The sequence below is a fragment of the Strix aluco genome, chromosome 9 (assembly GCF_031877795.1).
Source record: "Strix aluco isolate bStrAlu1 chromosome 9, bStrAlu1.hap1, whole genome shotgun sequence".
Taxonomy (NCBI): domain Eukaryota; kingdom Metazoa; phylum Chordata; class Aves; order Strigiformes; family Strigidae; genus Strix; species Strix aluco.
The window spans coordinates 31530359-31552143 of record NC_133939.1 but is presented as its reverse complement, the minus strand read 5'-3'; the positions used below and the strand labels follow the sequence as shown (position 1 = coordinate 31552143).

At 43.7% G+C, this 21785-nt stretch overlaps 1 long non-coding RNA gene across 1 annotated transcript in view; it reads right to left on the bottom strand.

The window, feature by feature from the left end:
• Window positions 1-1039: 1039 nt before the first annotated feature.
• The window catches only part of LOC141927299 (uncharacterized), a 28538-nt gene continuing 7792 nt past the window's right edge, over window positions 1040-21785 (bottom strand). The window contains exons 3-5 of the long non-coding RNA XR_012624353.1: window positions 5393-5563; window positions 1356-1573; window positions 1040-1173 (exon numbers count right to left, since the gene is read on the bottom strand). This is a non-coding gene — a long non-coding RNA (uncharacterized LOC141927299). The remainder of the gene's footprint in view (window positions 1174-1355; window positions 1574-5392; window positions 5564-21785) is intronic.

The window sequence follows — 21785 nt, the reverse complement described above, 5'->3', positions numbered from 1 at the left end:
GGACTTTGCTAGAAGACATGATGGAGTTGTTAGTTTGCTTCATTTTCACATCACAAACTGCACTGACACGTAGTGTACAAAGCTAAGGTTCTTTGCACAGTTACATGAACAAAAAAGATTAGAGTAGCATCTTTTTTAAGAATGATGAGCAAGCATCTTTAGTTAGATGAAGACGGGAAGTCTTGTGGTTAGACACCCACTTAGAAGCCGCAGGACTTGGCTTGCTTCCAGCACTGAACAGATTTTTTACATTATCTTTGAGCCCCAGCTTCCCCATTCAGGAATTTTGTGAAGTTCAAGTGATTCATATTTCCTAAATTGACTTCTCTCTTCCTCCTATAACCATTTTGGCTGACTAGGTTTGTACTCTTTCAACCATTAGATTTAAATATGAGTCAACCTGGAAGAAATGGGTAGCACAGGATGTACTAGCTTTGGCTGAGAGAACACCCCGAGTGCACACATTTAAAGAATTAGAGTTTAATTGTGGTGTTACGGCACTGTCCGCATACAAGGTCAACTTCACTCTTCCCAGCTGACACAAATCTGTTCAGCTCAGAAAAGCCAGGGACACGCAGACGACTGCTGTGGTGACATTCATCTTCCTCCTGGGCAGGGGCATGCGAAGCTGCTCTAAAGGAATGACCAACGTGCTTGCTCTCCTCCTGGTGTGTTACAGCAGCTTTCCAAGCACCATCCCATGTGAGCAAAAGAACTCCTGGGACAAACACCATGAGCCTCTAGACCCTGCACTTATTCCCAGGAAACTTCATTACTGACACACACAGTGATGAGAACCTCCTTTGTGTTCCTCCTGGCACATCTACCGAAGGAAATGATTCAGGGACGGCCTCTTGTCATGGACAGGATGGCATTGCTTGGCTTTCACAATAACCAGGCGTTGAAACACAGATGACTGTACCAGAGCAGCCCTTTTTTTTTGAATGGCAATGATAACATTTGGCACATATGTCACGTTTCCAATAAAAAGCCCTCGTTGCATTCCCCCAGAACAGAGCACAACGTGTGCTTCCCCTTCCTCCCGATGTGCCCATTTCCCACCATGCTGTGCCGGGCAGGGCAGGCGCTTATGGCGACGCTGGGTACTGCAGGGGGGGTACATCTCCAGGAGGCTGTTGGCACTGTATATTCAATCCCTCCACATCAGCAGACCTGGGTTAGTGACAAGACAGAACAAGGCCCAAAGTCAGCAGACACCCAGTGCAACCACTGAAGATGTCTGCTTTCTGTAGCTGAGGCTGGCTGCCTTTCTTAAGGAACCCAAAATCCTGTCTGGTAGAAAACATCTTAAGTTACCACACAGAAAAAGAAAAAAAACCCCAAACAGTGATCACCTGGCCAAGTCTTTGGGATGGAAGATCTCAAAAATCTAGATGAGATGGATGTGGCACGTCTCCTGCCTGGAATCCTGGGGAGCGTTTGTCGGCAGCGTGCCCGATCGTGTGCTGCTGCTCGGACACGGGGCAGAGCACAGCCATTGCCCCGCCAGCTCTGTGCTCCAGGTCCCTCCCGGCTGCGGCTGCGGCAAATAAGGTGAACGGCACCAAACTGTCTGGGGGGAAAGCAATTTTAGTGCAATGTTGACCACTCATACTTCAGAGTCATTCTTTGTGGTGAGGCAACACGGGCGGGCAGAGTAGCGGTCACGTGTGGATTGTGTAGGTCCCTTTGGTATGCCAACGCTGAAGCCCATAAAATGAGGAAAGAGGGACTCACAACTCTGTCGCAGGGCTGAAAAGGCAGGTTCAGATCCTGCCGCAACTTTGGCTCACAATCTGACAGACTCCGTACATTTAAAGTTGCAGAACTAAGTTCTTTGCATTTCAGCTTTATGAATGCTAGACGGCGTTTTTGCCACATTTAGTCTATCAGATTTCTCAGTTTTATCCACATTCCATCAGAGTAAATTAAACCCCTAATTATGCTTCCTTTCCTTGCTTGTAAGTGGGTGACAAGGAAGTCAGGGTCAAGACAGGCCTTGTGAGGAGGAAGGTGGTAATAGCTGTGAAGTGCCCTGTCCGGTGAAGTCTCAAATGAAAGACAGGCTGGCTGTGCAAAGCATTATAAAGCCTTTGAAAATGAAGATAATAAGAAGGCAGGCCCCTATCTTTTGCTGGTGTGTGAGATTCAGAATCCCTGCTGCTGAACAGCATTTCCATGCCAGGAACCTGCACCAGCTGCTACGGCCGCAGCACAATCCTTCAGTTGATACCAAAGCATGGGCTGTGCTCCAGTTCTTGGACTCCTTCACCTCTGTATCACCAGGATTTCTTCAGCACAGTCATTAACAGCTCACACATACCTGCCACACCTTCCAGCACACGCCTCTGCATTCCTTGTCCTGCTCCCAGCCATGCCTGCCTCACGGACCCGTGCTCTCGGGCTCCCATTCACTGTCTCTCTTATTCATGTGGGATCACCTCGTCCTGTGGAGTGCTGGTAAATTGTGGTCATGGTGAATTTAGCCCTGTCCTTGCAAGAACAGGTCAAGGGCAGATTATCCTGTCACCTAACCAGTACTTTTTGGAAGTATTTTACAACTTACATAAAGAAAGTAAGTGCTGGAAACACCTGATCTGTAGTGACAACCTCTGGATCTTACTGCACACCAGCTAATGCCCATCACTTGATGCATGTCGGTCCATTCTCCGATCTCTGACTGGAACCTCCAAGCTTTCCCCCAATCTTTTCTCAGTTTATAAAGCTTTTCCTACCATCTGTTATGCTTACCAAGTCTCCCGTTCCCACGTGCTGTTGGTATTTCCAGCTCTCAGCGTGTCTGTGACAGACAGCTCTGTCTTCCAGGGGATGCAGTACCTGGTAGCCCTGACGGAACAAGCTGGGGTCACAGCACCTGACCCCGAGGGTACCTTGGCTCTGGGCCTTGGCACAGGCCAGCTGAAAAGTCATGCCGCCTTCCCCCCCTTCTTCTTGTTCTTCTTACACAGCACAGCAAATCAAAACCTCAGATTGGCACAACTCCTATTGTTGCTTGATTTGCAGTCTAGAAGAAAATCAAGCTCCTCATTTTCATACAGCAAGTGGGAACCAGCAGTGGTTGGCAACTTCCCAGCCTTGGCCAAGGGCAAAGGAAATAGTTAATCTGTCACTCCTTTGAAACACAAATCTCTCTGCTTCTTACCCGGGCAAGGGAAAGATGCGAGTCCTTGACTAATATTAAACCACTTAGCTTAGGCTGTTTAGTTTCTCACTTTTCTGTTCTAGTCTCAAATTCTATGCCTTGATTTTTAGTTTAATCCTTTATTTTTAAGGTTTACCTGGCATCAACCGCTTCTCAAAACTATTCATTCTGTCCATTAATAAGACTCATTAGCTGTTTACCTAACATGTTACTGCATTATAATTAAAATGGTATTCTGTTCTGGAAAAAAAAAATATCTAAGAAGTGATATCTCAAGAAGTGTTTGTTAGATTTGTACGGTAGAGAAGGCGTCCACGGGCTCTGGGTTGGAAGGATGTCCCTCCAATTACCCTCGTTTTCTTCCAGTCGCCTTTCTGCACGTGCAAGTCCTGCTGACCATTAGATACAAGGGCCATGGCAGGTTAAGGTGTATATATTTTGAGAACTTATTGATGGTAAATAAGATGTTACTGACAGATTCACTTCAGGCCCTTTGCAAAAGAGCTTCTTTCCGGAGAGATGCCCAGGAGGAGGGATGGAGAGACACCGGTGTCGGAGGCGCCCCTGCTGCCATCCCGGTGCAGGTTTGCAGTCCTGCTGCAGGGCCTCTCTGCGAGCCTTCCCGAGGGAAGAAGGACCTGGCGGTGGGAAGGGCTTTTCTCTGGGACTGATCCCAGCCCCGGCCTGCTTTGAGGCTGTGGATTTCTTCTGTCGGTTCACTGCAATACTGTTTCAATTTCGGAACCTGGCACACCTTGAGGTGTGATGTCACTTGTCCGATGACAGCAGAAACTTTTCTGACCACACACCAGTGCAAGGCTTGCCTGCTTTCTCAGTTTTATTTTCTACTCTGAGCTTTGCAGTCTTACATCCATGCTATATTTGCATACACAAAACTGCACTTTAAAAGTGGCCAGTCTGTTTTCATTGAAAAAAAATCCCTCCTTCTGGTATTTTTGCTAGCATCAGTCCCCAGAACACAATCCCTCATGCAGGGAACATGTTCCCCACTGATGTGCCAGACAAAAGTTCATGGCTTTGTCTTACTGAAAATGAAGTCTTGATTATTCATGCAGTTCCCAATGACTCACTCCACACCCTTGAATTATTTCTGACAGATGTAAAATGCCTTCTGCTGAATTCCTACTCCAAAGAGCCTTTTGCATGACCGGTTTATCAGTGAATGTGAGCAGACTCATGATTTACAGTGCTTCATCATCATGGCATGTGCAATACTAGACACGATGACTAGGGAAGCCAGACCCACCTATTTTTTGTCATAGGCTCACAGCCCCCAAAATCTCCCAGCAGCCACACAAGAGGTGTTCATGCAGGGCAGGGGTGTGCACAGGGAGACCCTGTATTACCCTGGGGATCTCAACACAGCTCTGCAGATGAAAGAAAACTGATGGGCTGAGGGGGTATGAATTCACTCACAGGAATGATACGGAGACTGAAGCACACACCTGAAGGCCTGTTTCTGTCACTTTTCACTTTCTTGCTTTCTCTCTACTGCCGAGAGTGTGCTTACCACTGGCTGAATACTCAGCTGTGGTGCAAGTCGTGCATGGCCACTGTCCCTGTGTGCCAGCAGTGCAGACCAGACCTTTTCAGCTGCGAGCTAAAGCTGGGCCCTGCTACCTCAGCCTGCTGTGCTGCCCTTATCTCCTCTAAGCTGGAAGTGCCCTCTCTGCCATGTTTACCCACAAACAGGGTTGGCATACATCACTCGGTACGCAGGCAGGAGACACAGATAAACTTTCCTCCACAGCCTGCAGAAGACAGGCGGAGGCTGTTTCCCGAACAGCTGCTTCCTGGAATGAGGGATCCCCAGGCTGGCCTGAGGATCTTCACAGATCTGCTTTCTCCCACACAGAAAAGCTCTTTTAGGGGCTGCAACATTGAGGTGACTGTCTCCAAAGCAGTAAGGATGCTCCGAGGAGTACAGGCAGCTCGGAGCCCCACCGTGACCCAGCACTGCTCTCGGGTGCAGCCTCACTGTGCACCATGCCATTATGAAACAGGAACATACCCACAGTAATTTTGCTGCTCACCTCGAGCTAATGCTAACGCTGTGAGATTTAGTCCGGTCAGACATAACTGTTATCCTGTACATGACGCTCCATGTGTCTCACGAGAAATAGTGTGGTTTCCTGTAACAGGGAGCTCTGCCGAGCGGCTGAGCGCTCCCCGTCAGAAAACACCACGTAGAAACCCCTGTTGTCATACCTGCAGCTAGTGAGAGTGGCTGGTGTGCATTCGCTGGCGGCTGCGAGCATTTCCGTGACACTCCCTAGCAGGCGGACAGTGCTGGCACAACGTGAGGCTGAAGACATGACCTCTGCAATGTGAGATTTTAGGCTGGGATTCCACATTTTCCTCCTGTGGAAATCTCTGTCACTGCAAAACAAAACAACAGCACCCACAACCATGTTAAGCAGTCATTTTAGCAATTCTGTAATCTATTATTCATCCGGCTAATTCAAAAAAACCCACTGCGCATTAGACTTTACAACTGTGAAGTTTGTATTCACAATGGTAAAAATCCCCCGTCTTTTTATTCACAGATGGTCATGATGATACCTTTTTGTTCAATACTTAATCATTTTTGTGTCAGGTTTGACTTGTTTTAGGGAGTTAAATTGAGTATCTTGTTCAAGGAAGTCCATAATTGAGATACAAATCTGTGCATCTGGGCATCTGTGAAAGACTTCAAGATTTGTGCAGATGACTAAGTACATGTTTTTAAACATCTATTTTATTACCTGAAAGGCATCTACACAGGATGTTAGAAGAGGCTGATCTGTCATCTCCCTGTCTTGTCAGTAGACCCACTGGGTTCTGACAGCTGAATAGAGGCTATTAATTAAAACTGCCAGGTTTTGTCATACTCCCTAGATAATTCAGTCTTATGCATTTCAAGTAACTTCACTGGGAACATGACCAAACCTTTTAATTCCCCCCCTAAATTCTATGCTGCTCTTTCTAAGAAAGAGGATTTATTCTGGCAGTAATAACCCTTTGCGTTTTGGGGGGGTCGGTGTAACTTGGTGCCACGTTAAGGAGTGTTGGGGTTTGCGCCGGCTCCTCGGGAGAGCAGCCCCGGGCAGCCAGCCTGGGAGCAGCTGTGCAAAGGTTCTGGTATTAACTCCCCACCCTCGGGAAGGTTACAGAGGATAATGCCACAAGTTTTGCAGGAATAAAGAGCCTTTTTGTTGCTTTTCTAAGGAGGATCTATGCTAGAATAAGCAAACAAAAATTGGACCTGATTTCACATTGCTCTGCTCCCACAGCTATCCTTGCTGGAGTCAGTAACTCTGGTATAATGACTCTTAGCTATCCAGTCTTAAAGGAGAAGTGCTATTTTTGCATGTAACTGTGACCTATTTTTTAATTCTGCTATATATACAGATTTACTCTCTGTAGCACATCTATAAATTCTTTGAAATGCGTGTGATGCAGAGCAAGCGGTCGGACCTTAAAGGCATATTTAGAAAATGCCACTTTTGTTTATTTTGTTTATAACTGTCTCTGGCCATATTCTCATTGATTTTCCACAGTAGCTTTCAAAGTAATGTTGGTTTGTCTGGATATCCAACATCGTCAAAAACTGCTTAAAATGTCAAACGCAAGGACAGTTGTTTGTTTTTTTCTCACTGCTACAGCCTAACACAAATTTGAACCATGAGCCATCTTGTTACAGCTTCTGAAAGCAAAGGGAAGCTGGATAATTTATGGCACAGCACAAACAGAGCCTCTAAAGATACAGCAGTACCTTGCATGAATCCGTAGCATGCAAATGGACAGACCTTATAATGTTTTCTCATTGTTTCAAAGGAATTTGAGAATAAAATCGTTTGGGTTGAGAGATTGGTTTGGGATAATGACCTGTAGTCATAACAGACAGGTCTTTTATTATGTTGCTTACTTTCTAAATTATCCTCATCAGAGCTTTTCCTTAAACATTTAATTATCTCTGATCCTCTCCGCTCCCTAGACTTCTCTAGTCAGCAGGGACTGAACTGGGTTAGTAAGTGGATTCTTATGGAAATACAAAAACTCTGTTGCTGGAGCAGAAACAAATTTTCCTTCCCTGTAGCTATACCATAGTAATTTTATAAATTTTATTTTTCTGTATTATGTAAGAGATTATTTTAATTATTGTAGCTGAACTAATACTAATAAATAATTTATATCTAAGCACAATGTGTGCATATTATAATTCTGTTTTTATTTGCTTGTAGAGCTTTTTACCCAGCCTCACCAGAGGAAGGAAACTGATTTAAAGAAAATCCAGAATATTGTTTCATCTGGAAAAGAACATTTGGGGGCCACACCATCATCAAGCTCTGACAACCAACACGGAGACAGCCTGTTCCCCCCGAGCCCAGCCCACGGGGAGCACCCAGCCCTGCTGCAAGGCGGGCTCAGCCCAGTGCAGTTCCTCCGCTGTTCACTCAGGCAGGAGGTGGTGCAACAAAAGTGACGTTCCAGTGTGCCTCCTCTGCTTATCCCATCCCACAACACCCCCGTGCACCAGCAGCAGGGAGCTCTCCTTGGCACATTCTTGGCTCTGCACTTTAGAATTAATATAATTAATTATATTAATTAATAGGATTACTCAGGGATTGTAATCTTCTTATACACTATAAGTGATTGTCACCGAGGAGCCTACACCTGAACACCCCCACCCTAAATGCCGTTGAAGATCTCTGAGCGCATGAGGAACCTCAGCACCCTTCTCTCAACTCCCTATGCTGCAGACAACCAGAGTTAGACAAGCTAAAGTCAAGCTTGTCTAAATTCTGCCTTTCAAGTCCAGTTTATGCTGCCTGAGCACACAATTTTATAGGAGAAAACGGGGATATATGGTTAGAGGTTAATACCAACTTCTCACCGTCCTAGACTGCAATAGCAGTTGTTTTGTGTGGATGGCCTGTTCCTTCCATGTACTGCTCAGAGACAGGTCCTCTCCAGAAACCCGCTCCCCGCCCAAGCAGAACAACGGGCTATGTCGTCTTCTTCAGGAGGAACCCCTGTTCAACTGGGATGCCCCAGGCTTGCCCCTGGGGCCAACCCGAGCTGCAGTACAGCACAGAGGGGGCTGTTCAGGTAAGACAGCACTTGCAGTTCGCACACTCCTGAGGCTGTTGAGTGCAGACTCCCATGCGGAAGTCACACCAGGAATGGGTGTGTTCCAAAGGGAGTTCATATGGCGCCTCCCACGGGGGCTGCATGGAGGCACAGAACTGGTGTCTGGGAGGTTCGGGAGGATTTTCCCACAGCCCTCGTGCGTTCAGGTGGTAGTCTCTAGAGACTCCATTGTCCATCACACCTTTTCCTCCGAGGTGTCCTCTGCAGTAACTAACCCAGCAGCCAGCTTTTCTGTTCCTGGTACCTTCTCATGGGCCTGCCCAGGGAATGAGGGACTCCGGGCCACCTTTGGGCCACCTCTCATGTCAGGGTCAGCCTGAGGAGCTTGCTTCTATTCTTGATGCAATGGTGGCATCTTATAAGACCACTTGCTGTTAATTTCTGCGCTGCACAATGCAGTGTAAGGGCTAAGTATAATGCTGAATTACAAAGTGGCGTGAATAAGAGCATCTGCCAACGTCTGCATAAATATGAGGTCAGTACATTCCTTCAGGTCAGAAAACAGAACAAGCGTGATCTCATCCCCATGCCAGTTTCTCATATTACAAAGTCACCGCAAGACGTGACAACGCATTGTTCCTGCTGCGGGAGGATGGGGCTGAGGGCTCATCTGCACCGCTTGGGAGAACAAACTGGAAGGAACACACATGCACAAGCAATCTCGAGGTAAGAATGCAGCAGAGAACAAGCACACTGGTCTTCCCACAGCATGGAACAGCGCAGCTCACAGTATATACCTCCAAAAAACCTTAAATGCCTGGTCTTTATTATATTTTTGCCATAGTCATTCATGGCCCCTAGTAAAAGCATACAGTATTTAAGAAGGACCGTGTTTGCTCGCTGTTTGCCCACCCGGGGTGCAAAGAGGTCTAACGCTTCCAAGTGATGTATAAGATCTAGTGTCCAGCCCTGCTGATCAGTGAGAGAGTGGAAAGCAAAGCAGTGGGAGCCAGCTATGCAAAACCTCCGCAGAGGAATCGTATTTTCCCACTTCTCATTTTTTATTCTGTGTGGTAATGTATTAATTCCTTAACTAAACTCTTGATTATTTTTATAACCCTTACTGATGTCACTCTGAATATGACTGTTATCCTTATAAATACACAATCCCCGTTCCGAAGAAATTTTAGCCATCCAGCTAATATGCCCTATGACTTTGAAATCAGTACAGTAAATTCATCAACGGAATTGAAAATAAAATTAAGCTTTGGATGAAAGCTACACTATATACCCCTAAGGCTTATAAATTTGGTCTGCTCCAAGGTGTAAGTACATGTCCCCAAAGTGAATATCATTCTGATGGCTTTCTGTGGTGGTTTAGCCCCTGCCGGGGTCTGAGACCACGCGGCCGCTGCCCCTCCCCCACAAAGGGAGTGAAATACAAAGCCCCAAGACTGAAATAAGGAAAGGTTTAATACAACAGTGCAATAGCAACACAACCAACAACAACAATAACAATAACAGCAATAGTGATAGCAATGAACAGAGCAAAATAGCTACCAAATACAGCAGTGAGAAGCACAATGTACAAAACCACGAGTGCACCGCACTCCGCATGGTATCTGAATAACCCGGCTAGAGCCCCCCCCCACTGCTGGGGAAACTTAACCCTATCCTGGTTAAACCAGGACAGTTTCAGATGTTTCTTAGACAGAACTAGACAATTTAAGAGGCATACATACGTTGCAAAACAAAGTTATGGTTATAAAGGCATGTCCTGGGTTAAGGAAACAAATGTATCATACAGAGGTTTACGTTAAGGATGGGAATTGCTCAGCATCGGTATGGGTAAAGCACACCTTTAAATTTTATTCACTTTGGCACTAGCCAAAGGATCAGACTCCATCCTGCACCCCTTTGCTCTCTGTGAGCAAGCTTGCTGCAATATAAACCAGTCTAGAGTGGGAGCAGCCCCGCACCTAGCTCTGAGCCTGGCCAGGCTGTGCCCAGCTCCGATGGGCAGCAAGTGGGCGAGCTGACGCTGGCACGGAGCGCGACCCCAGCGGCAGACGCTGCTGTGTGTACCTGCACGGACAGCCGCGCTGGAACGGATAATGGGGAAATTTTTCTGCTGCAAGCCCACTGTAAGGCCACCCAGTGCACGGGTCTGTGGGAAGCACGAATAGGCAATAGCCAAGGGGGGCTGTAACACTGGCACTGTCAGGATTGAGTTGTCGCATTTACAGGAATGCAAAGCCACTGGACAATGTCTTAAAGGCCTGGATGGTCTTGATCCTGGAAACAGGAATGCATCCACTCTCCTCCAATTTTGTACAACATTGGATTTTCCTTAAGCATGGCATGTGTGAGAGTTGAAGTTAATGTTGATGATTGGTGAACATGCTCTGACACCCATTTGGGTCATGTTTCCTTGGAAAAGGATTGTCTTCCTAGAGACTGCCACCAATTATATGTTCAGGACCTGTTTTCCATGCTCAGAGATACGGTTTCCTACTTCTTTTTTTCAGAAGCTACAGAACTTCAACATACTTGCTACCTTTGGGCCCAGCCCTGTCAATCTTGCTCCCATGAATAAGCCTTATTCATGAACATTCTCGTGTCATGAGAACAAGCTTTTATGGAATCATGTTTTGTAAGTACTAGTGAAAAGCTAAGCTAGATAGTACCTAGATAAGACAGTGATGAATACATGATAATCAAGTTTTTATTTATGGCCTGACCCTAACACCCACAAAATGACCATACATATTGAGTAACAAACAAATGAAGAAGTCAATTTTTGAAGACCTACTTGGATAACACAATTATTCTTTTCAATGCATAAAACTTGAATAGGGTTCTGGGAATTGGCAACATAAAAATAATGACAATGTTGATGAATTTAAAATGCTCTCCAAGCAAGAAACTGAGGAAGTCTTTAGAGAGGTCTTGTGGTGAACTTGATAAATCTTTCCACAGTTTTTAATTCTGGGTATTAGTTATTTCACAATCTACAGTGCTTACTTAGCAACTGCCACAGGCTACTGATTAAACTATCGTGGCAACATACAGCTTTTGCCATAGGCCAGGATCATGAAACTACGTGTGGATCATTTGTCATCCTGAATCTCCCTATGCTGTCGTTATTTTATAACTGCTGATCTCAAGGTGATTAACAATGCTGGGTATTCATCAACCTTATTTCGAAAATGGAGTAACTGTGATGTAATGAGATGAAGAAATTGGCTTGGTATCATTGAATGAATTAGCATCCATGCAAGGATTAGAACACATTTCCTTATTCCTGGTGCCATTTGTAATCCACCGCACAAGAATGCCAAACCCACTTCTTATTGCCATTCCCCATGTTTCAACAGAGTAGGGCATCGAAGGACTAGGCATTAAATCTTCTTCACTTTTCACAGGCTTTTTTTTAAGTAACTAGGTTATGACTAAAACCAGGACTTCAGCAGCTGCAGAAAAAAAGCCCACGATGTGCGCTCTTTCACCATGCAGTTCCTCTGACAGGTCTACCTCTCCATTCCCTCACTCCAGCCCCCTGAAGAACCGTGAGTCCAACCAAGCGTTAAGGCCTGCAGTGACATTGCTATGACAAATTTCTGCAGTTCTTGACCCTCGCAGGAACCTGGCACATAGCCAACACCGCTGTGATACAAGGCATCTCTCTGGCTCGCAGACCTATGAGGAGCCACAGACTCCGGTTTGTTCTGCATTGACTTTACCACCACCTCCTTTGCTCTTGCCACCACCATGTCCACCAGAGACAGAGCAATGCCTGGCATTATTTTTCTGATTTGTACCTAGGGACATAGAAAATAGAAAAAAAATGGCTGACTGCAGTGGCACAAAGTAAGGTGGAGATGTGCTGAGAAAAGGCTATCACTGCCTGCTGCCAAGAGTGAGGAGAACGTAGCACGAACCTCCGTTGAGAGAGAGAGATCACAGGATAACTCAGGTTGGAAGGGACTTCAGGAGGTCTCTAGTCCAACCTGCTACTCAAAGTAGGGCCAGCTATGGGGTCAGAAGGGGGCACTTGGGGCTCATCCAGGCTAGTCTTGAAAACCTGGAAGGCTGATGGCTGCAAACGGCCCACCCGCTCCACTTCTTGACCGTCCTCAAGCTGAAAGCTTCTCCTTCCACCCAGTCTGAATCTCTGTTGTTTCAGCCTACGCCTACTTTCTCTTCTCCAGGCTCAGCAAGCCCCGGTCCCCCAGCCTCTACCCACAGTGCAAGTGCTCCAGCCCCATGACCATCTTGGTGGCCTCCTGCTGAACTTGCTCCAGTTCACTGGTGTCTTCTCTGTCCTGGGGGAGGCTAGAAGGAGAGCTGAGCAGAGAGGGATAATCGCTTCCCTCCATCGACTGCTGTGCTGTGCTGCCACAGCCCAGGATGCTGCCAGGGCACACTGCGGGCTCGCCTCCCGCTTGCTGTCCACCCGACCCCAGCAGAGCTTCTCCCCTGGCAGTCAGTCCCCAGCCTGCACTGCAATGGGCTTCTTCCCTTCCAGGTACAGGGTTTTGCATTTGTGCTTCTTGAATTTCATAAGGGCCACTGCTCCAGCCTCAGTATTTCTGAGTGGCAGCTCTGTGCATTTTTTCCAGTGGTAATGATTCAGACTGTGGCTTATTCCTTATTAACAGGAATCCTTCAAGCACAAAGGCAATGCCTTGTTTCAAGGGGGGCTTTGCTTGAGCAAGGACTGTGGTTATTTAGCTTAGACTAGCATGGCTTTTTAGGGACTGAAATTGAGATTCTTCAAAAGTTCATACAAATTCAAGACAAGGATCATATTTAGGCAGAGGTAATTTTACATATAGCAGTGTGGGCTTTGGTAGTCCTTTCAAGCTCCAGGAAGCCCCTGAGGAGAATAAAATAAGAATATACAGCCATGATATTTTTATGACATTTCCTTTCTTGGGCCTTTTTTGGGGTGGGTAATCAAATCTTTCATGGGTCGTTGACGTATGGTTCAAAAATTTGTGGTGGAAAATATAAATGTAGAAAATTGAAGCAACTGATATGCAAGTGCAATCATTTTCATGGATATCCACTGGGTACTTCTCAGGTCCTTTGTGTTGCCAGAAGTCAATTTTACAGAGTCAGATCATACACAATTTCTGTATTACTTCCACTTGATAGTGCAGTTATTCCAGATAGATACACAATTAAGAACAAGGTTTGTCTCACATTATATTCTGTGAATTCGGAAGCAAACTTGACATTGAATTTCTTTGCCTCTGTTGTTTTCTTCTAAGCACCTATACAATGCGCTATTGTAATTGTTTTAAAAACTCTGCTAATACTCATAAAATTAATGAAGAAAAACACTGCTGAATTACTCTTTTCTTCTTGTTTTATAACCTGTGAAAATAAGCTCATAAAATTCTAACACATTTTTAATTTCCATGCCTTCCAAGATATTCTGATACTTTTTCTTTGCAACAAAGCATGGAGGAGACTGTGGACAAGTGCTTTCAAGTTTACTCGCTATCAGAGCTGTGACGTGAGCTCATAATTCAGGTTCTGTCTTGTCTGGGAAAAACTGTAGAATGCTCATCTCTGCCCCCTGCACCCACCCAGATGTGCTATCAGATTCTGATTAATCATTTAAAATGTTGTTATTATTTGAATTAGCATGCTGTCTAGATAGATTCCCTACAGACCAGAATGTTACTATGCTTTTTCTGCTCGGTATTTGTAGATCCCCGAATGGCTTCACTTACCACAAGTTATTCCCTATAAGCATGACTTCAAAATAAAGGAAGGAGGATTGTCCTGCAGTCATGATCCCACCATCAGCCCTCTGTCATAAAGCTTTTTCTTTTCCAGTTCAGTGGGCAAGTGCCAGTAACTACCGCAGAGAGGAATTTGTCCAGGCTGGAATGAGGGCCAGTGGGGACTGTGAGGGTGTGGTTTTTTATTTTAGTATTTCAGCAAGATGAGGCTGAAAGGTATTAAGACTAATGATTTACAAAGCAAAAACAGGGTTGCAGGGTTCCTATCTACGTGCGACTGTATATGAGTCATGGAAGGAAGTAATACACGTTACACATTCTACAGGGTAAAGTCATACGAACTTGTCACTTGGGGTTTCTTTGCACACAGCACACGTCCCGGTCAGGTTCCTGTTACTGACTTTATTTCACGTCCCACAGCTTGTCTTTGTGAACACCAGCCAGTAAAATCCCAGATCTAACTACTGTTTTCAGTTATGCTGTTGTGACCTAAATGCACATTCTGATGTAAAATCTCTAGCAATCTGCTAGGAAGACAGAAGCTTTGGCTTGCAGTCCTCAAAGTGCTGTGCTCAAGAACTTTGATGACCAAGCTCTAGACCGCCAGCTTTGGGAAGTCCCCGCGGCTCTGTGGAAGTCAGCAGCACCGACTACCCGTGGGGAATCTTACACCGTGAACCTGGCAAATTCCCTCCTGCTGCCACACCTGCAAAGGGGGAAGCAGGAATGAGAAAGCAAATGTGACAGGGAAAGATATAAACAGAAAATGTGGGAGGGAACTGAAAGCATCTCCCTTCTCCTTGCACAACTTTATCTCCAACTTTCCAAGCTTCTGCTCTGCATCACCTCTGAAACCTTGTTTCCCTTCTTAAGAACACACAAAGAAATATAGGCTCTAAAATCCTTTAGTAACTTACTCAGAATCACTTTTCCCCCCATATACTAGGCAGTGTCAATATATCTGCAAAAATACAGATGCAGAAACAACAGACTAGCGCAACATGTATTACACAACATATATATACGCTCAAGACAGTTTACACAATGCACTGTTCAGTGTTCACAGGAGTAGGCAGGAGATCAAGAAATCCTAGATTTTAATTCTACTTTGGGTACTGACTTGGTTTGCAGCTTGGTTTGCAGTGAATCATTTGCAATTTAGGTTTTGGTTTTATTACCTGAAAAAATTGGGAAATGTTTATAAGCCTTGTAGAACTTCAAGGAAATTCTCCTAAAATCCAGCTGTCAATTACATTTCAACAGAAGCTGAAATGTCGCTGCATATCGCTCACAGAAGCAGCACCACAGCAACGGTCAGTACGTGGTACAGAAGATATGGCATATTTCTTTTAACAATTGGGTGTATGATGGTGTTGAAGGCCTAGTTCTGTGAGTTACACTGGGAGAAGAGTGGGTATTTTCTTAGGCGTTGAGCTATAGACTAAGAGATTTGAATATGTTAGCATTCTCAAAAAGAGTCATTTCAAATAAATTCTTATGTGTATACTGTCATGCTAATTTGAACGGCATGCCTGCATGTACATTTTAACTTTAAAAAAATCTGAAGCCCCTTTCTGCTACTTGCGTATACATTGATATCGCTTAACCTTCATATTATTGCAGAGCTCACCATGAACTTTCCCACATGCTAAATCTATCATGCCATATATTTGCTTACCATTATAAAAGTCTTTTACCACATGAGTAAATACTGAAATATTTACACAGGTTAACCATGATACTGGTCTACATAGAATAAAAATACAGCTCCACTGCACTGTTGTTCTGTATTTCAGCATCATGCTTCACCATCATCTTCATCTCTTCCAGTTTGCTCTGACCTACGTGTGCTCGTCAAGACCTCGATGATATGATAATCTTCCAACCAGAGCAGACTATGACTGGACAGAGTCAGCTCTAGGATCACCCTGGGAAGAAACTCTGATTCACCGAAGCACCATACAGCCGTCAGACCAAGAATTTTGCCCTGTGTGTCTGTCACTGAAGGGAACTGCCTGCCGCAGTCACCCTCAGCCAGGGCAGGAGAGAGCAGGAGCGTGCCCACCACCGCCCTGTCACTGCCGGCAAGGCGAGCTCCCGTGCTGAAACAGCACAAGGGCCACCCACACCCTGACAGTAACATTTTCTCATAGCCCACATCCCTTCCTTCAGAAAACTTCCATTTATAGTTCACATCTTGTGCTCAGCTTGTTTTGCAATGGTTTAGATGGACCAGCATTCAACCAGCATCTCTAAATAGTAAGGATAATTGGGTAAGGGCCATGCAACTTGCAGGCAAACCTTCCCATCAAGGTGTTTGAGATATGGAGGGCCACCGCAGACCCTCTTTCAGAATTTTGTTTGATCCACCGTATAGCATTGTGCAACCTGCAATTCTGTAACAGAGAACAATATTGATCTCACTTATTGTCTCTGCCCTTTGTTATTGGCACAGATGAGAAGGAAAAAATTCAGCTCTGAGATAATTAGATGGAGAAATATTCTAAAACTTAAAAAAAACAGGGGATATTTGATCTAGACAGTGCCTGATTCATCGTAAGATATGTAATCTTCTGAGTGCCTCACTAAGGGAAAAAAGTGAGAAACTGAATGGCTTTTATACGTTAAACTGAAGGTGTTAATGCTGAAAGACTAGGAAATTCCCTTTTCCTTCAGATGATCTTCTCTTTGTATGACTACATCATCTAAAAATTGTGTATGACTTAACGCTGAAAAGAAGCCAAAACCTCCTATACTGGAGAGACCACAATAAAACTGCTTACAAGCTGAATTAGTCATAATGTACATTACTATGTGCTGTTGAAGTGAGTTATCTGTAGAGTGTGAGTATCAGCCTGTACAAACAAATACTGTTGTCCAAGGAGGGCAATCTACATCACCCATGGTATTCAGTAACCAAACCCTGTCTGTCTACCGCTTAAGTAGAGCAGATGATTTTTTTTTTTTTTTGCATTTTCAAACATTATATAAAAACTGAAAAAAAACCCCAAATGAAGAATACAGACCAAATTTGTGCTGACCTAGAATAGGTTTATTCAAGTCATAGAATAATTCCAAAAGCATTTTAGAACCATTCTCAAGGGAACCACACTTATGTGAGTGGGAATTGTTGTTGTCTCTAAAGAGGGAGAAAAGGTAAAAAAAAAAAGAGGTGAAGAGACAAGTGTAAGGTTTACTAATTCAGAGAGAAACAGTCCATATATTTCCACAGAGCAAATCTCCTTGGACCTATTGGATAAATTATCGCATAATAATTCCCAACTGTCTCATTTTATTAGGGTGGCCCATTCTGAAACAAATGCACATTATCTTTACAGGTTTGTGACCACAGTGTTGAAGTAAAATGAAATCTTGCAGTTCACTTCAGGTAGAGAGGGATTCACCCTCTATATTTTCTACTATTTTCCAAACAGTGTTTGGTTTTAATATAAATACATGTGACACTTTTCCTAGTATTTGGAAGAGTATTAGAAGAACCAGTCATAACAATTTGATGCCTGCAACTTCAGGCAGCATTCAGAGTGATATTTAATCTCTGTGTTGTCCCCTGCCAAAACCAAACCATAGCACAATGCCACAGTGTGGGAAAGGCAATAAGAATCCGTTATCCTCACTGCACTTCCAGCAACTGTTACTACATATGTTATGGTTGATTGCTCTGGTTGTGTAGTCCTCTCAATTTCAGATCCAGTTAAAAACTTCTTGAGAATTCCACAGGCTTTGTCACTAATTCAGGTTAAAGTTAAATCATCAGCAGGGCCTGCACTTGCCTAGCATTTTAACGAAAGAAAAAAAAACATGAATCTATGCATCACAGAGTGCAAAGCATTTAGAAACTGCTTCTTCATGGTAACAAGCATCACTAAAACTCGCTAAGTGCTTGCGGACACCTATTTCCAAACTGGATTTTTATGGGAATTCTGCTTGAACAAGAATTTCCAGCTTGATTCCTGCATTTCATGTATGCTTGTGAGAATTAGTTTCAGTTACCCAACTCTGTACATTTTTAGGAGAGAGCAATACAACTTTAAGACTCAATTCCACTTGATATTTGCACTGTTCAGTAGATTTATCCACAAATAAGGAACTCATAGTGTTGCTTCTAATTCTATGACTAAGTAAACAACCATGTAAGAACTCTGCTTTTTGATGTCACAGAACCACTTGTTTTTGTAGTATCAATAAATGTATTTGTTTTTCCTAACCAAAATTTGTTTGTTTCTTTTTTATGGCTTTATGTGTCATGCTACAGCAAAACAACAACGTCCTCTTTTGAAAAGGACAGACAGCAATTAATTTTCTTGTGCATCCATACTGAATTGTTACTAATAAAATGGCCTAGCCCTTAACTTTGTTTACTACAGCAAGGCAACCACTAAGGAAAAATATGCTCAGTGACGAAGATTTGGCAAGCCAGAAACCATATTTTGTTTTCCATGTTCTCAGCACATTACTATTTACTTTTTGCAACCAATAATGTAAGGTAAATTCCATTGATATAAATAGAATATAGAATTAACAGCTGTACCTGAGACTGACTGCATGATTAAATAAAACCTCGTTAGGAGAAGGGAAAAAACCAGTTGCTTGTTAGAATAAACTAAAAGAAAATAATCTGCCTTTTTACAATAGAATAGCATGGTCTGACATTAACAAGCTCTGAAGGTGAACCCATGGTTTTCTTATTAGGGTTACTCTCACGAGTGGGGAACAAATATTTATTTCTGACATATTTTCTCTGTTCTCTCTTATAGTGTACTTGCTGATGATCACAGAAGTTAGTGTAAAATGGACTCATATCCTCCTGTCTTGTTTACACCAGCTACAAAAGAAAGCCAGTTACCACTTTTCCAACTCGCACTTTATATATAAAGCTGGTTTTGAACTACTGTAAATGCTAACGGGTGGGGAAAGATAGAGAGTCCTGATGTGGGGGACTAGTTCTGGTAACGTAAAGCTGAAACACTGTTTTCTTACAGGACGCTCCTTGAGAACGCAGTACCAGACAGTGCTTTTCTGCCTGCCCTTTCACTGTGTTCCTGATAAAAGCCTGCTACAAGCTCTCTCTGTGTCCTTTCAAACAAGCTTCTGAGATCCACAACAACTATTTTGGGAAGGGCAACAGCTAACAGAAACGGGTTTTTTACTGCATTGCACACAAAAGGAAGAGTGTTAGGAGCAACAGCAGTGGCAGTAACAGCAGGGCAGGGGTGTCAAGAAGGGGAAGACTCCCCGCAGCCCCCGAGTGCCGCTTACCGGACCTGCGTGTTCAGGAAGCTTCGCCTGCTGCCTGAGTAGTGCACACGTAGTGCTGGACCCATCCCGGTTACGCCAACCTCATGTCTCCAATACCACCGCTCTTCGCTTTCTGGCCTCTGCACTGATGTTACAAGGACACCTAGTCGGCTGTAGCACTGGGAGACGGAACACGGGTGTCTGGGTGACCGGGTGACCTGTGCAGGTCAGCGCCACTGGCGGGAGCGAGACTTCCCCCGGGATAAAGCCAAAGATCTGACTGCGCTGGTTCTGGACCTGGTTTGTATCTGCTGCAAAGATTGTGTGTGTCCTTCCACATTTCAACTTGGCTGCTGTGATGTCACGTTTGCTGCAGAGCAATGCCAACACTGCGCAGTCCATCTCCTGTTTTGCGTCACATGCTGTCAAATTCATCCAGACATCAGCGAGAGTGTGATGTGGTTGGGAGAAAATCCAACAACCACCCCTCTCTTTCTGTAAGAGGGAGTCACAGTCCTGACCGATCCTCGCAGAGCCCACAGCTCCTCTTCTTGGAGACCACTCCATATCAATAGTCTTTAATGATTTTCAGATGCCTTAATAGAATATAAGCCCCTGAAGAAAAATATCCTATGATCTTAACTTGCAAAATTTACAAGCTAATTTTTATCCATACAGAATGGCTAATTTATAGTGCAACTGAGAAAAAAAATCATCCTCCAAATGAAAATGCTTAGTATATCACTGCTTTTGCAATGTATTACTAATGAGTTTCCACACTATTTAACACCTTCAGGACAATTCCACTGATCAAACTCCTAATGCAGAATCTGCTAGGGCTTGCCATGAAATAGTCAATTATTATGGAAATCCTAGTAGTGATTTTTTTTTTTTAAGTATTATTTTTCGTTTAACCCAGAAGTAAGTTTGTACCACTTCCACCAGTTAGCTCCAACAAGCTTCAGAATATTAACTTCCCCAAATGTTCTGTTTTCTCATTTATCTCAGGCTCCCAAGGCAGAACTCTGAAAGTGTTTTGAATTTGCACACACAGATATATACTGCAATCAATTCTTCAGCATTAATGATGAAGGACAACAAATTGTGCTTGTTCTTTAATCAAGTTCATAATGGAAGTGTTCCATTATAAAATAATTATGATACAAAATGCAGATCATCACAAACAACTATTGTTTGTCTACTTCTAACACTTTTATTTTTGCTGAGTAATCTCTCCATTTCACTGACAATTCTATTTCAGTGGATTTCAGTGGAATTATTTATGTAAGCTTTAAAAAAAAAATTAACAGCAGCAAAATGGAGACTTATGTGAACAGGATTTAGGTTTATATTTGATGCATCATTTTAGTGCCTGACAGCATGAGCGTTTCAGCAGGTGTGAAGTCATAGGCTTTTATAGTACCTGCACAGTCTGACGAGAAAAACTGGAATTAGCCACAGCAGTATTACCTTTTTGTAGCTATTTTGTATAAGCTTCCATTTGGAACCAGAGTCCATCAATCCACTCTCCACTACAAAACCAACATTTGTGCTTTTGTAGAAAAGCTGCAGCTCTTGTGGAATGCAAGCTTTATGTAGCATGTTTATGCAAAAAAGGCCAGGGAACCAACTTTGGCTAATCAGTGTCCCACCTGATATGGTAGCAATAGATCTGTCAAAAATTACTCAGAACCTAAGTATGTAGAAGTTCCCCCACACCTTTATTTATCTAGCTCTAATCTTTGCTCTTGAATGCATGCTTAACCAGTAAAAAGGGGAAGAAAAGGCACTGCGCTTGTTGAAGTGAAATGTGAGGGGCACAGACACAGGTTCACCTTTGAACCTGAGTATCTCACATACAGAACCAAATGGATGTTGTCTCAGCTAGTTAGCGAGCACAGGCATCACCATGCCAAACAGTTGGGACTCCCTGGAAGGTCTATTTAAATAGGCCATCTAAATATTATTATTATAGAGCTGCAATCGCTTTAATGTCTACTCTGTAACTGCTCTCTCATCTTAAAAACAGACGATCTTTCTACTTCACACTTCCTCTTACTTTTATGCTACAAATATTACATAAGGACCTACGCTTTAGGAACTCAGTCCTGCAAACTGATCTGTAACTATAGATCAAGTCATGCCACAGGTTATTTAAAGTATCTGACTAGCTATCTGAAATTTGTGTATATTCCCTTTTTGCTTAGACAACGTCCAACCTTAATGAAAAAAATAAATGCCCTGCCATTATTCATGCTTTTAACACTGAGAGACAATTGACATAGCTGGTAAAAAACCCTGAATAATTGTTTATACATGAAGTAAAGTCATTACTTACTGTTCAAAGAAGAATTATTCAAGAAAATGAGCAACCTAGATTCCAGGAAATCCAGCAACGAATTCTTGAAATGTCCCATTAAAATACACTCATGCCAAACAGCAAGATTTAAGACATACAAAATCTATTGAAGAGATGAGGATTTTTCTCCACTATTGATGTTAGTCTTTACTCAGTA